The 14,167-nt window shown below is 46.4% G+C and overlaps 1 protein-coding gene across 4 annotated transcripts in view; it reads left to right on the forward strand.

Moving 5' to 3' along the window:
- Positions 1–277: 277 nt before the first annotated feature.
- The window catches only part of LOC101749023 (ligand of Numb protein X 2), a 58,416-nt gene continuing 44,526 nt past the window's right edge, over positions 278–14,167 (forward strand). For all 4 annotated transcript variants that reach the window (XM_040703957.2, XM_046909942.1, XM_040703966.2 and 1 more), the window contains exon 1: positions 278–328. The gene's annotated coding sequence lies outside the window, so the exon portion shown is untranslated. The remainder of the gene's footprint in view (positions 329–14,167) is intronic.

Consider the following 14,167-nt stretch of genomic DNA (forward strand, 5'->3'; position numbering starts at 1 on the left):
GGGAGGAGGCGGGGCGAGGCGAGGCGGGGCGGGGCGAGCCCCCGGGCGGCCGTGCTCCCCGCCCCGCCCCGCCGCGGGTTGCGCTCAGGAGGGCGGCGGGGCCCTCCCGGCCCGGGGATGTGGTGTGTCCCGCCCCGGCCGCGCTGCCATAGGCTGAGCTCGCCCCGCGCCCGGCCCCGCGCCCCGGGGCTGCCGCCGGAGTGGCGGAGCGCGGCGTCACTTGCGCTGCCCCGGGGGAGGCGGGGAGCGGGGCCGGGCGGCGGGGAGGCGTCGCGCCGAGTGCCGCCCGGAGTTCGGCCGCCGCCGGGAGGAGCCGGGTGCCGCCGCGGTAAGTCCGTGCCCCGCGCCGCGCTCGGTCCCCTCGGGGCGGCCCGGCCTTCCGCCGCCCTCCGCCGGGGCCGCTCCGCGGGGCGGGGGCCGGGGCTCCCCCGGGGCAGGGCCTGCGGCGGGGCCTGCGGGGCCGCAACAAGTGCGGGAGGGAGGGAACGGTGCGGGGCCGCTGGGCCGCTCCGGGGAGTTCTCCTGAAGCGGTGCCGTCGGAGTCGCGTTGCCGCTGCGTGGGGAGGGCGGGGGGGAGGGACAGCTGTGGGCAGCGCCGGGCTGCGTGCGCGCCCTGCCGCTGCCGGAGTGCGCACCGCGCCGCGATGCGAGGCTGCTCTCTTTTCCCCCGCTCGTGTACGCCGAAGGTGCGGTTGGAAAACTTGAAATGCGGCGCCTTCTGAACTTTCCCGAGGCGTGCTGTGTCGCTGCCGGTGCTCCTCGCTCTGCGTTCGTGCTCAGCCGAGCGGGGAGCGACTGCTGTGGCACTGACAGGCAGGACGGCCCCGTGGGACAGGCGGGACGGCCCCATGACGCTCCCGGTGCGGGGCGTTGGTTGTTTGCTGCTGTAGGAATCCACCGTTAAGTACGGCTGAGCTTCGTTTAATTCCTTTTTTTTTTTTTTAATTACGTGATCTCGTGGGCTTGCGTTGGTCTCTGTGTGCGAAGTGGAAGTGGCACGGATCGGCTTTGGGGCGCGTTTGATGGTCTGTGGAAACGCATTGCTGCTCATAAACGCACCGGAGCTTTTGCTCAGCAGAGACCCAGCTCTGGGCTGAGCCCCCGTTAAACAGTGTGAATTACTGATTTCTGTGCGCTTGCAAACCGTTGTCTTCCTTTCGGCTCCACGAAGCTTTGCTGTAAGCTTCAATACGGCCGCAGATCAGGGAGCTTAGGGGGGACATCAGATGGCTCCGGTTGGCGGCCATCCGCTTGGGAGCAAACACGGCGGTGCCATATGCTGCCGTGACTTCATTAAAATCCCTCCACATGGAAACAAGGTTTAATAGCACACCTTTGGGAGCCACAAAACTGTCAGGGACGTTCTTGCATTGGCTTCTGGAGTGAGGAGTCCCCTCTTGCCTGAAAGCGGTTCTATATGGTTGACTCCAGATTCAGGAAATTGTAAGGATTGCACTGTGCTCAGTCAGGGCGTTGCTTTTGTTGGCTTTTTAAGTTCTTTAAAATAAAGAAAAATGAAGTGCTCGTGTTAGGGAAATTCTAAAATCACTTGGAATGTATGCCAATAAAATGCACAATTTTTTAACAAGAGTTTTCTGTAATGAACTTCTAACTGTCCTGGCTTCCAGCTCTGGTCTGTGGCTTCAGCAAGAGATAGTCCAGAGCCTTGGACTCAGGTCTACAATGGGCAAATCAACATTATTGCCTAAGGTAGGCTTACACCTTGCATTTAACCAAAGCATCATTTAACATGAAGCTGCAGCTGAAGGATGGACTTTGCAAAAGAAGTGCCAGCCTGGCTGAAAAGTTCTGCTCTCTTGAGACAGTGAAGTTCGTTTAAAAATTAAGCCTATGGAAACCTATCACACACAGCTGCATAAATGCTGGCTTTGATACTGCGGGCTTTTGTGTATGTTGGGCATCTGCTCTCACAGGAGCCTTGGCGACCTCAATGAAACTTGGCACTGTCATCAGCCTTCACCTGCACTGCACGGCCTGTGAGCTCCAAACTGGGTGTCTGTTTGTGAGCTTCTTTAACTGAAAGCAGCAGAGGTTTGTTGGCTTCCAGCTACAACTGCCTACTGTAAGAGACTGGAAAATATCCCCCCCCCCCCCCTTTTTTTAAATCTCACTTTTTCCTGTGCTCTTAAAAAATGGCTTGATGTAGCTGGAAGCGACTGTTAAGGAGATGCAGTACCAATGATAACACCTTAAAAGTAAAATGTGTAAGCATATGATAGGTATTAGATATTGGATTAATATAAATTGGTGTCATCAATCAGCCCGATGCTGCTTGCTTAAAGAGCCGTGAGATATTCTGGTCTGCAATGGGTAAGAAAGCAGCATTCACTCTGCTAAAACGCTCCCTGGTGTAAGAGGTGCCTGGTGGCAGATCAGATGCAGCAGTGGCCTGTCTCTGGTATTGGGAAATTCTCAGTTGGTTTGGTCTGCAGAAGCAATTTAACACGGCACCATCAGGTCCTGTGGTTCTTAATTGTTTTATTAGGTCAGTGGTGTTTGCTGAGGAGCTGCAGGGCATGTTGCAGATGAAAATTCTTTTAAATATCATGAATTATGTACTTGCTACACTGCGGTATCTACAGAGCGATAAAAACCCATACAATTGTGGTGTGTGCTTTTTTCTGTCCCCAATTCTACAGATCTGTGTACTTACATATGTTTAATTCTAAACATCCAAGTATTTCTTTTGGAATTAGTGGGCCTGTTCTTAGGCTTAGCGCTAAGCCTGCATGTAAACGTTTTCAGGGTCAGGATTTATATTCACAAAGTTCATAGGCTAAACCTGTCATGTGTTTTCATGCTGACCGTGCTCTCTTTTGTGTGAGACAGTACAAGTGGCATCTGGCTTGGCACCGAGGGATGCTGCCTGCTCTGTGGATACAGGTGGGACTGTACCAAGATGCACTGCAGTGCTGCAGGCAGCTGCTGCGTCCATCAGGTGGTTGTGGTGGTACAGACTTGCCTGGATGTCTGCCCCTTTTGTTCTCTAATCTCTTCATTTTAATCAGCCCATCCCTGGTGGTGCTCAAGGCCAGGTTGGATGGGGCCCTGGGCAGCCCGAGCTGGTGGGAAGCAACCCTGCCCATGGCAGCGGGTTGGTACCTTATGTGCTTTGAGGTCCCTTCCAACCTATACCATTCTATGATTACTGATAGTTTTTGGAATTCCTTTTTAGAATTTGGGCTGAAAAGAGGAGGGTCTCAAGGAAAATATTTCTTACAATCAGGGAGGTGAGGTACTGGCACAGGTTGCCCAAAGAGCTGGTGGGTGCCTTGTCCCCAGAGGCATTCAAGGTCAGGCTGGACGGGACTCTGAGCATCTGATCGAGCTGTAGGTTTCCCTGCTCATTGCAGAGGGGTTGGACTAGATGATCTTTAAAGTCCTCTTCCAACTCAAATAATTCTGCAATCCTTTGAATATTACGTTCTAAGTTAATGTTTGCCTGCTAGTCTGTGGAAAGGTAGAGTTGCTTTGCTTTGGGTTGGGTGGTGGGTGTTGCATTTGGCAGTTCTCCCTTCATTCCACAGTAAAACGTGTCTTCATATTTTCTTACAGGTTCTCTAATGCTTGGCTACTGTTCAGTGGAGTGCACAGAATGGTTAGGAAGAACTGCTGCTTTTAGAGCAAAAATCAGTCTGACTGAGGAATATATCCAATGCATGTACAGACACTGTTTTAAAATGTTGTAAATAAGTTGCTCTAGATCATGAAGAATATGGGAGTAACCTTATTTGTCCTTGCTGTAGTGTTGCTTGGAACAGAGCACAGTTGGAGGTGTTGTACAGTACAGGAGCACATGGTTGCATCTGAGCAGAGAGCAGGGAACTGTGGCTGAAGAATGGGATTTTGGAAGGCATTGACTGGAGTGGTGTAGTGCTGTCACATTGCTTAATACACTGGGGAAAATGGGTGGCCAGCTCCTGCTTCTGCACTGGGACATTCTGTATGTCCCAGTGAATGATTTTGCAGTGTCCCCCCATTGCAGCCCCTGCGGATAACATTACAGTATTGTGTTTTCACGACTATCTCCCAAGAGCTTGCACAAGCCAGTGGAGCCCACTGGGATGTTGTCAGTCACCTACGGGCTGGTGCTCTGGAGCGAGCACAGGTACCTACAGTAGTTGTATGGTATCCAGATAAGCCAGCTTGTTCTGCCACAGGAATTTAGTTTGTTCTATAAGGACCAGCATGTGGTGAGCTGTTCTGATACACGCGCAACACTTCAAAACCCAAATGTGTCATGAGTTTTCTGGTGGATATTCTAGGGGGGAAGGCGTGGGGAGGTTGGCTGGCTGCTTTCAATGAGCCTTCTTAGGCGATGCATTTAGTTTGTCACAGTGTGAGCATGCTTCTGTCTGGATACCTTGTTTTACTATCCCAGGAAATGAGCTGCATCAGCAGATGTTCTCTGTGTCTGTGTAATAGTCCTATGCTGAGTTTTCCACTGGCATAGCGATGTCATCAGGATCATTCCCCTGACATTGCCACCTGCTACACATGCAAAACCAAAGCATAACTAAGAATCCCCCTCCTCCCCCTCAGCTCTTAGGCTGACCACATCCCAATTCCAACACACGTAGCTCCTCATAAGGCCCGTGTTTATGGATTCAAGCTGCTTCTACACATCTGGAGGCTCCAAGTTATAGGGGAAAAGAAAAAAAACTATCAGCTATACTACCTCATTCAGGGGAAGCCTTGTTGCTGCTTTGCTTATCAACGGTCCATCCTCTAATGCATTTTTATTCTTATTCCCCTGCTCCACATCATCATTTTCTCTGGCTGTAGTTCTTTTGTCGGGTTTAAAATTTGTTTGTAACCAGACTGAAATGACTACAAGTGAAAGCCGATGCACCCCCAGACCACATAGATCCTAATTTCTTCCAGAGGCTTTCTGGTCTTTTAAGAGTTTGTTGTGAACTCCCTTATGTTCATATAGCTTTAATCGTACCCTTCATCCAGCATGAAGCTGCCTCTATTTATAATTGGAAGAAGGTTGTTTGTTTTTTAAAGCTTTTAAACACTTTTTAAGTCAGGCATCTTTGAGAGCAGGTTGACTGGGACTGCCTGCTGTGCAGCCTCTTTCCTGTCTTTATTACTTGTTTGTTCCAGAGGAGATCTCTCAGCCTTTTGGATGAGTAAATGAAGCTTACCTAACATGCAGATCCTAATGAATCAATAAAATAGTTCTGCTTCTGTGCTAGATGCTGCTTTTATGCTAACTAAAAATTAGGGTAAGTCCATTGCAGGGCTATTTTACAAGTAGTCCATTACTGAGCTGTCACTGCTGCTTCTAATTAAGATTGAAGCCTTAAAAATCGTGAGGTGTCCTGCCTTATAGCAAAGGAGTATGAAATGCTCTTTGTTCAGCACCGCCTTCAGAATTGCCTTTTGCTTCTGAACTATTTTAATGCCTTTAAAATGCTAAAAGTGAAGCTATTCTCATTGAGGTTACGGGGAGCTAAAAATGCAGATGTGTTTGTGTGCTTATGGATCTGTTGTGAATTGTACCTAAATGCCATACGAAGATGTTTGTTGGATCTTCACATGGACATAACAAAGCTTCACAGGAATTCAGAGACAACCAAACAAATGTTTCCTTTCCAAATCACCCATTAAAATTCCACTTAGTCTGGCAGATAAGCGCTGTGCAGTAGCTGTTACCTGCTGGATGGCTCAGCATGTCTGCTCAGTGCTGATACATCATATCCTACAGCTTGTGCTATGTGTCTGTCCTGTTGGAAGTGAGAGGAGCTGAATTAGGCATCACTGTCTGCAGAGCAGGCTCTTATGCTATATTCTAACAGCATGGGCATGGTTCAGTATAAATAATATTTGCATTTGTAGCTGCGTGGAGTTTTCCCCCTCTGAAATCCATTTCGACTGATAGCTGCTGACTCACCTACTGACTGTGGTTCTGCCTTCTGCAGGGAAAATTAACTTTCCAGTTGTTGTGGTTTAACCAGGCAGGTGGCTCAGCACCTCACAGTCATTCACTTACTTCCCCCGCTTCCCAATGGGACGAGGGAGAGAATTTGAAAGAACAAAATAGAACTTGTGGGTTGACATAAAACTATTTACTAAGACAGTCACAACTATTAGCCTTCTCTCTCTCTCTCTGTGTGCGTGTGTATATAACAAGTGATGCACAAGCTATTGTTCACCATCCCATGACCAATGCCCAGCTCACCCCCAAGCAGCAGAAGAGAGCCAGGCGAACTGCTACCCCCTTCAGAACTCCTTGCACACGATGTCATATGGCATGGAATATCCCTTTGGCCACTGCAAGTCAGCTTTCCTCATCCTGTTCCCCACAGCTCCTTGGGTCTTTTGCTGTGAATGGCCTTGGCTTTGTCCAACACTGCTTAGCAGCAACTATAAGCATTGCTGTGTTATCAGCGCTGGCTTTCTCCTAGAACCAGAAAACGGCATCACAGCAGGCACTCTGAAGAAAACAGTTCTGTCCAAGCTGAAACTAAAACACCAGTAATCCAAAAGTGAAGATAAATGAGTAGCAGTAAAAAGGAGAATCAGCAGCCCCGAGTGTCTGTGCTCTTGACCCGAACTGTCTTGCCATGTAAGCAGAAAAAGAGAATCTATGGGAAAATGAACACGAAAGTGAGTGGTAATGCAGAATTCCCATTTACTGGAGTGTGAAATGAAACTGTTACAGTTCTTTTTTCAGCAGGAAGAGATGTGTGTCATGCTAGTATAGAAATGCCACATGAGTGTAATACTTTCCTAAATAATATTTTGAAAAGTTTGGAAAGCTGTGAAGCCAGGAAATGTTCATCGCTCAGTGTCGTGACATTATGAAGTGGAGGATGTTTGATGAAGAGCTTTTGGATACAGTTTGACATGTTATTTCCTATAAATTATTACAACAATACAGATCTCACAACAGCTCCCATTTGTCTTTAAAGTACAAGCTCAAGTTTAGTGAAGGGAACTTGCCTTGCAGAGCTGCAGTGCAGTTGGGGTGCAGTAATGACAAGATGCTGTCATTGCAAAGAGGGAGGTTCTGTCTGAGCTGTGATATTGACTCAGAGTAGAAGAGGTGTTTTGCTGTAGTAGATGAGGCAACACGTACCATAAAACCTGCTACATTTTAAGGCTAAATGAGATGAAAAGAGGGAGAGACTTCCCTACAGTGCACTAATAGGTATTAGGAATAGCTGCTATCCTGTATCTTATATGTAGATTTTTAGATGATGAACATGCTGAATAATACTCAGTCATCCCTAGAACTTGATTGTACAATTAAATCCACATCTGGGACTCCATGGGGTCCTCTGTGGGCACAGGCATCCTTCTGTCTGCTTCTGCTTGCAGGAAAGTTACTGAATTCAGCCTTGTTTTGTGATTATAGCAAGGCACCCATTATGGGATCCCTTTGCTAGGGCTGAATTGCTGCTGGTACAAATCTCATTAGCATTCTACCTTTATTGGAACTTTATATATAGTAAGTTTCTACATATTAACAATTTTTGGTATATAAAGAAGCTGAAATATAGTAGGTAAAGGGACTCCACAGAAATCTGATCCAGACTAATTTTTTTTACCATCTTAGCTGCTGTTCCCTCTGTAGCTTTGCTTTTATTTCTAGTTGTGGAGTAACTTTATTCCTCTGGTGCTGTCAGCAATTACAGTGGTGAGGAGCTTCAATGATGTGTTCTTAAAATAGATGATCTATATAAATATTAACAACATTGATTGTAGAAGATGTCATTAACAGGTTTTATTGGGGGAGGGGGTTCACATAAATCTCCACAACAGAAGTTTGGAAAACAGTAAATTAGTGATGGGAAAAGCAATAGACTTTTTACAAGATAACATAGGAATTATTGTCTTCATTTTCCATCTGATGCATAGGTGCATATAAAAAGACATTGAGTTGCTCTTGTTAGGAAAATGTGTTGTATGATGCTGTAGTCCATAAGTTCTGTCTTAAAAAAAAAAAAAAAAAGATAAGCTTTATATTCTGACTTAAAATAAACCTGCTTTTCAAATTTGAAATAAAATTGAAGCAACAGCAAAAATGGTGAATAACAAATTGTTTCATCAGGAGCAGTGGGTACTGATCATAGTGGCTTAATGGCCAGATGGAGACCAGTGACAAGTGGTGCCCTCAGGGCTCAGTACTGGGACAGGTGCTCTTCAACATCTTCATCAGTGACACCGACAGTGGGATCAAGTATACCCTCAGTGAGTTTGTGGATGGCACCAAGCTGTGTGGCACAGTCAACACACCCAAGGGGGGGGTGCCATCCAAAGAGATCTACGCAGGCTAAGAGACTGAGTATTGAGCCCAAGAGAAGCTCATGAGGTTCAACAAATTCAAGTGCAATATCTTCCACCTGGGTCCCAGCAAACCCTTGCTATCAGTACTAGCTAGGGGACAAAAGGATAGAGCAGAGCCCTGCTGAAAATTACTTTGGAGTACTGGTGGATGGCAAGTTGGACATAAGCCAGCAGTGTGCCCTCGCAGCCCAGAAAGCCAACTGTATCCTGGCCTGCATTCAAAGCAGCAGGGCAAGGAAGGTGATCCTGCCCCTCTGCTCTTTGCTGGTGAGGCCTCACCTGGAGTACTGCATGCAGATGTGGAGTCCTCAGTACAGGAGAGACATGGAGCTGTTGGAGTGCATCCAGAGGAAGGCCACAAAAATGATCCAAGGGATGGAACAGCTCCTTACAGGGACAGGCTGAGAGAGCTGGGGCTGTTCAGGTTGGAGAAGAGAGGCCTTCAGGGAGACCTGCAAGTGGCGTTTTGGTATCTAAACAGGGGCTGTAAGAAAGAAGGGGACAGACTCTGCTGAACAGTCTGTTGTGGTAGAATAAGGGGTATGGTTTCAAAGCAAATGGTGGGAGATATGGATCAGGTATAAGGAAGAAGTTATTTTACAATCAGTGTGATGAGGCACTGGCACAGGTTGCCCTGAGAGGTGGTGGATGCTCTGTCCCTGGAAGCACTCACGGCCAGGCTGCACTGGGCTCTGAGCACCTGATCTAGTTGTAGTGTCCCTGTTCATTGCAGGGCTTGGAGGAGGTGATGTTTAAAGATCCCTTCCAATCCAGGATGGTTCTGTGATTCTATGACAATGAAATATTAAAACTTGAATGAATTTAAATATGTATTTATGAAATTGTATTTAAGTACATTGATAAAACTCTTTAGTGGAAAAGTGTTCTGCTTTACATGAATTGGAGAGGATTAGGATTTAATAAAATGAAATACTGTTTGTGTTTGAGGGGAAAACTATTTTTCCCCAAGGTTTTGATTTTTAAAACCACCATCTTTCTTCCCAGATGTTCTAGAATACACTATTCATTGTTTTAAAACAACTCTAATCTTTAATACGATTATCTGTGAACTTCCTTTGTTTACTGAGGGATTTTTCAGATTATCAAATCATGCTGTATACAAATCCTACTCGGTGCGTACTTTTAAGTCTCCATCACATTCACAAGGCAGTGCCCCAAATGAAGTTGACTAATGTAAATTATTGATGATTATTGTATTCACACTGGGAGGTGAAATTGAGTCTCCTGTCTTGATTCACAGTTCACTTGCAATACAGAGTAATGAGAGCAGGTACACCAGGGCACCAGAGCATCCGAATTGATTTGCAGTGTAAATATAGACAAATCATTTATGAGTGTAAGGAATTCCAGGGAGAAAACAGTTGGAGCTGATGCTGTCATTTGCTTTTGAAGAATATGCTCAGTATATTTTTCATAATAACCATACGCTAAAATGAGAGTAACTATTGTGGCACTTGTGCAGTTTGGTGCTTCATTATCCTGGGTCCCGTGCTTAATGAGTGAGGGGAATCTCTTGCATCCCAGTCTTTCATATAATTTCTTCAAATCCCAGTGTGGAATTTCTTGGGAGGGTACAAGCTATGCAGGCACGAGGGTTTTCTCTTGCTTGAAATTGTCAGCATCTGCTGTGGGGGAAAAACATCAGACATTCAGATGGCTTCTTCTCCAGCAACATCTGCACTTCACATCCTTCCTCTGTGTGTGCAGGAGTCCGCATGCAAGGTGTAGCAGCAGAAGCAAGCGCAATAGGATGCACCTTCGAAGGACAAATCGGTATGGTGATAGCTGCCTTTGCTGGCGAAACCCTGAGTAAGCAGGTGGGCTTGGCGCTGTGCCCAAAGGTGAATGTGTTCCAAGCCCTTGGTTTTGCCCGCAGTCTTGAGAAACATCCCTGTGAGGGCTTTAGCTGCCCTCCGTTGCTTCACCTTGGATGCTGAAAGAAAGAAATGCCCTTTGGTAGCTAGGACCAAGGGTATGCAAGGCTTAAAAAAAAAAATAAATCAATGTAGGTAGTATCGGTTGCATTTAGAAATGTCTCAGTTTCTTCTACATGTGCTGAGTGGCAGGAGAGATGGCATTTTGTGTCTGTGTTTGGCACTCAGGGCAGCGGGAAGGCTGGGGCAGGAGATGTCACCTGTCCTCTGTGCAGCTTCATTCTTGTCCCTTGGCCTCCCTCCACACTAATTCCCTGGCTCTTCTTTGTGACGTCCCCTTATGGTTCCCCCCAGGCACCAAAGCCGGAGCAAGAGATAAAAAGCAGTTGGACACCCAGCTGTTGCTGGAGAGGAGAGCAGAGAAGTAGCAGATGGAAAGACAAACTGCTCTCCCCAGTGCCCACAGCTGTTCCCTGTGCCTTCCAATGTAGTGGCTGGCTCCAGAAGGGCTTCACAGAATGGCTGAGGTGGAAGGGACCTCTAGAGGCCACTTGGCCCAACCCTACTTGAGCAGGGACACCCAGAGCAGGGTATCCAGGTGGCTTTGGAAGATCTCCAAGGAGGAGACTTTACAGCCTCTGAGCACCCAGTGCCAGTGCTCCATCACCTCCATGACAGAGAAGTGCTTTCTGATGTTCAGAGGGAAATTCCCGTGTGTTCCTTGCCCACAGTAATGGTACTGGGCACCACTGAGCAGAGCCTGGCTCTTGCCTCTTGGCACCTTCCCTTCAGGTATTTAGACACTGATGAGATCCCTCTGAGCCATCTTGTCTCCATTCTAAACTGTCCCAGCTGATGTGATTGCTAAGCCACTTTCCATTGTGTTCAGAAAGTCATGGCTTGAAAGTCCCTGACTGGAAAAAGGGAAGCATCACTTCCTTTTTTTTTTTTTTTCTTTTAAGAGAAGGAGAAAGGAAGAACTGGAAATCTAGAGGATTTTGAGCTTCATGTCTCTACCTGGGAAAGTCATGGAATTGATCCTCCTGGAAACTATGTTATGAAGGTGCATGCAAGACAGGGATGTGATCTGAGACAGCCAGCATGGCTTCACCAAGGGCAGATAGTGTCTGACAAATACTGTGCCCTTCTGTGATGAAGTGATGGCATCACTGCAGACAAAGGAAGCGCAACTAATGTCATCTACCTGGACTTCTGCAAAACCTTTGATGTGGTCCCACACCACATCCTTTTATCTAAATTGGAGAGATATCAAGGGTGGACTGCTCAGAGAATAAGGAACTGGATGGACGGTTGCAGGCAAAGGGTTGTGGTCAATGGCTCTATGTCCAGGTGGAGGCCAGCAGGGAGTGGTGTTCCCCAGGGGTCCGGTCTTGGTACTAGTGCTCTTCAACATCTTTATCAATGACCCGGATAGCAGAATTGAGTGCCCCTCAGCAAGTTTGCTGATGATGCAGGTATGCCCAGGTGTCTCTTGTACTGCAAGGCCCAGGACTGGACCCAGCACTCCAGGTCTAGCCTCATGAGTTCTGGCAAGAGGGGAAGGATCACCTCTAGGCCAAGCTTCCACAAGTCTGACAGAAAAGGTGGGAAGACACATGAGAACAGTGCTTGCTTGCTGAGGTGATTTGCCTGATGACAGACCTCACCACTTCTGGCTTTGATTATCACTGCAAATCTGCCGTGCGTGCCCAGTGAGCTCACCCTGTACCTGAGCTGCTGTTCTGTGCTGCTGAGGTTTATGGTGCCCCTGAGGCTACTCCTGGATGTCAGGAAGAAAATTGGAGAAATACTGCCAACGTATTTTTTATTGCTAACGCAGGAGAAGTTTAGCTGAGTACAGACAGTGATATTCTTAATTTTCCAGGCTGTTGCTATCTTATTCTCTAGCTGTCTCTAGACATCCTCACCATTTTATGTTTCCCCTCTAATGGCATGAGCCAGGATGTCATAATATCCAAAATCAAATGTACCAGAAAATATAATAAATTAGAGTTGAGCTAGCAGAGTAATTGAAGAATAAACTGAATTTTAAACAACGCAGGATTGCGTTATGAACTGATTGCTATGCACAAAATGCACTGGAGGAGTGTGACTTCATGTAGATTTACTATTGATGGCAGCATTTCCTAGATTGCTACTGGTAATAAAGAAATGAAAATGGTTTGAACTTTTGAGTTAGTACCACAAAATAATGTTGCAGCAAAGGAGAAGTACCATTCTAGTTACATTGCAAAGTGATTCTGGAATAAAAATTTTCTCAGTGTTTTATTTAAGAGGTTTCTGTGAGTCCTGATGCTTATAAGGCTACAAAGTGAAGGTAGGTTTTGTGTGGAAAGAACTAAATTTGTCCTCAACTCCTAATGTACTTTTTTTTTTTTTTTTTTTTTTTTAATAAGAAATTGCATGTAAAATATGCCTGGGGCACCTTCCTCTTATTGGGAAAACTGAGTTTAGGGGCATAGAATCACCAAAGTTGGAAAAGACTTCCAACATCATCCAGTCCAACCATCCATCTACCACCAATATTTCCCCACTAAACCATGTCCCTTCGTACTGCATCTAAATGCTCCTCAAACACCTCCAGGGATGGTGACTCCACCACCTCTGTGGGCAGCCCATTCCAGTGCCTCATCACTCTTTCAGAGAAGAAATTTTTCCTAATCCAACCTCCACTGGCACAACTTAAGGTGGTTCCCTCTCATCCTATCACTACTTACAGAGGAGAAGAGGCTGACCCCCACCTCACCACAACCTCATTTCAGGTAGTCGTAGGGAGCTATAATGTCTCCCCTGAGCCTCCTCTTCTCATGTGGTGCTATTAAGGAGTTCTAAATTTGCTTGCCATGTCAGTTTTATGGCAGATAACCTGCATCTTGTTTGAATGATTTCCTTCTAATTTTGGTTTCATTCAACCATGCACTAAAACACCCCAGAAACAAACAAACAAAAAAAAACCCACAACAAAAATCAGCAGATAACACATACATAGGGCTTGTTCAAAATATTCTCCTTGCTGTGGTGCTTATAGAGATATTAGGAGACTGTCAGGTTTATCTGAGATGGCATGAGAAGTTCTGGTTTTGCAAGCTAGCAGGCACCTCAGCTGAGATGCCATGGCTGAGTATGCCTGCTTCTCCTGGTCTCTTGAGATCTGAAATGAGATAATGCTGGTGAAAGCCACCCTGAGGCTGTTCTTACCGCTCCAAGTTACAGGAAAGCCTGGGAAATGCAAATAGCTGCTACCAACTATGTGCTAAAAGATGTAAATGGTTCAGCTGAAGAATCTCAGTGGGCTGAACAGCGCTCAGTTCTATACAGAAGAATTGGTGTCAGGTTAGGTTGTGTATGTGCAGAGAAAACCTGAAAAACATTTTGGACCATGCTTTATTTTCTATTCACCCTTGTTTTGAGAATATAAAAGAAACTTTGTAGAGATGAGATTTTTGGCAGCAGTAGTTCTGCCCTCAAGTTAAGACTGTCACTTAATAAATTATGTTCTGCAGCAAAACACCAGCTACTGTGGCATTTCAGTGGTAAAAATCCAATGTAAGCCTTCTTTGGTGGCAGAGAGGGCAAGAAATGAGCACTGTGATTTGTGTTTAAGTCAGAAGTTTAAAGGTTAAAGCTGTATTTAAGCATGAAATTTGTAGAATCATAGAATGGCTTGGGTTGGAAGGAACCTCAAGGATCATCAAGTTCCAGCCTCCCTAATGCAGGCAGGGTTGCCAGCTGCCAGATCAAGTTGCCCAGGGCCCCATCCAGCTTTGACACCTCCAGGGATGGGGCATCCATGGCCTCTCTGGGCAGCCTGTGCCAGCACCTCACCACTCTCTCAGTAAAAAACTTCCCCCAACATCCAACCTAAATCTCCCTTCCTTTAGTTTAAAACCATTCTCCCTTGTCCTATAGCTATTTACCCGTGTAAAAAGTTG

Source organism: Gallus gallus, chromosome 1 (genome assembly GCF_016699485.2).
Source record: "Gallus gallus isolate bGalGal1 chromosome 1, bGalGal1.mat.broiler.GRCg7b, whole genome shotgun sequence".
NCBI lineage: Eukaryota > Metazoa > Chordata > Aves > Galliformes > Phasianidae > Gallus > Gallus gallus.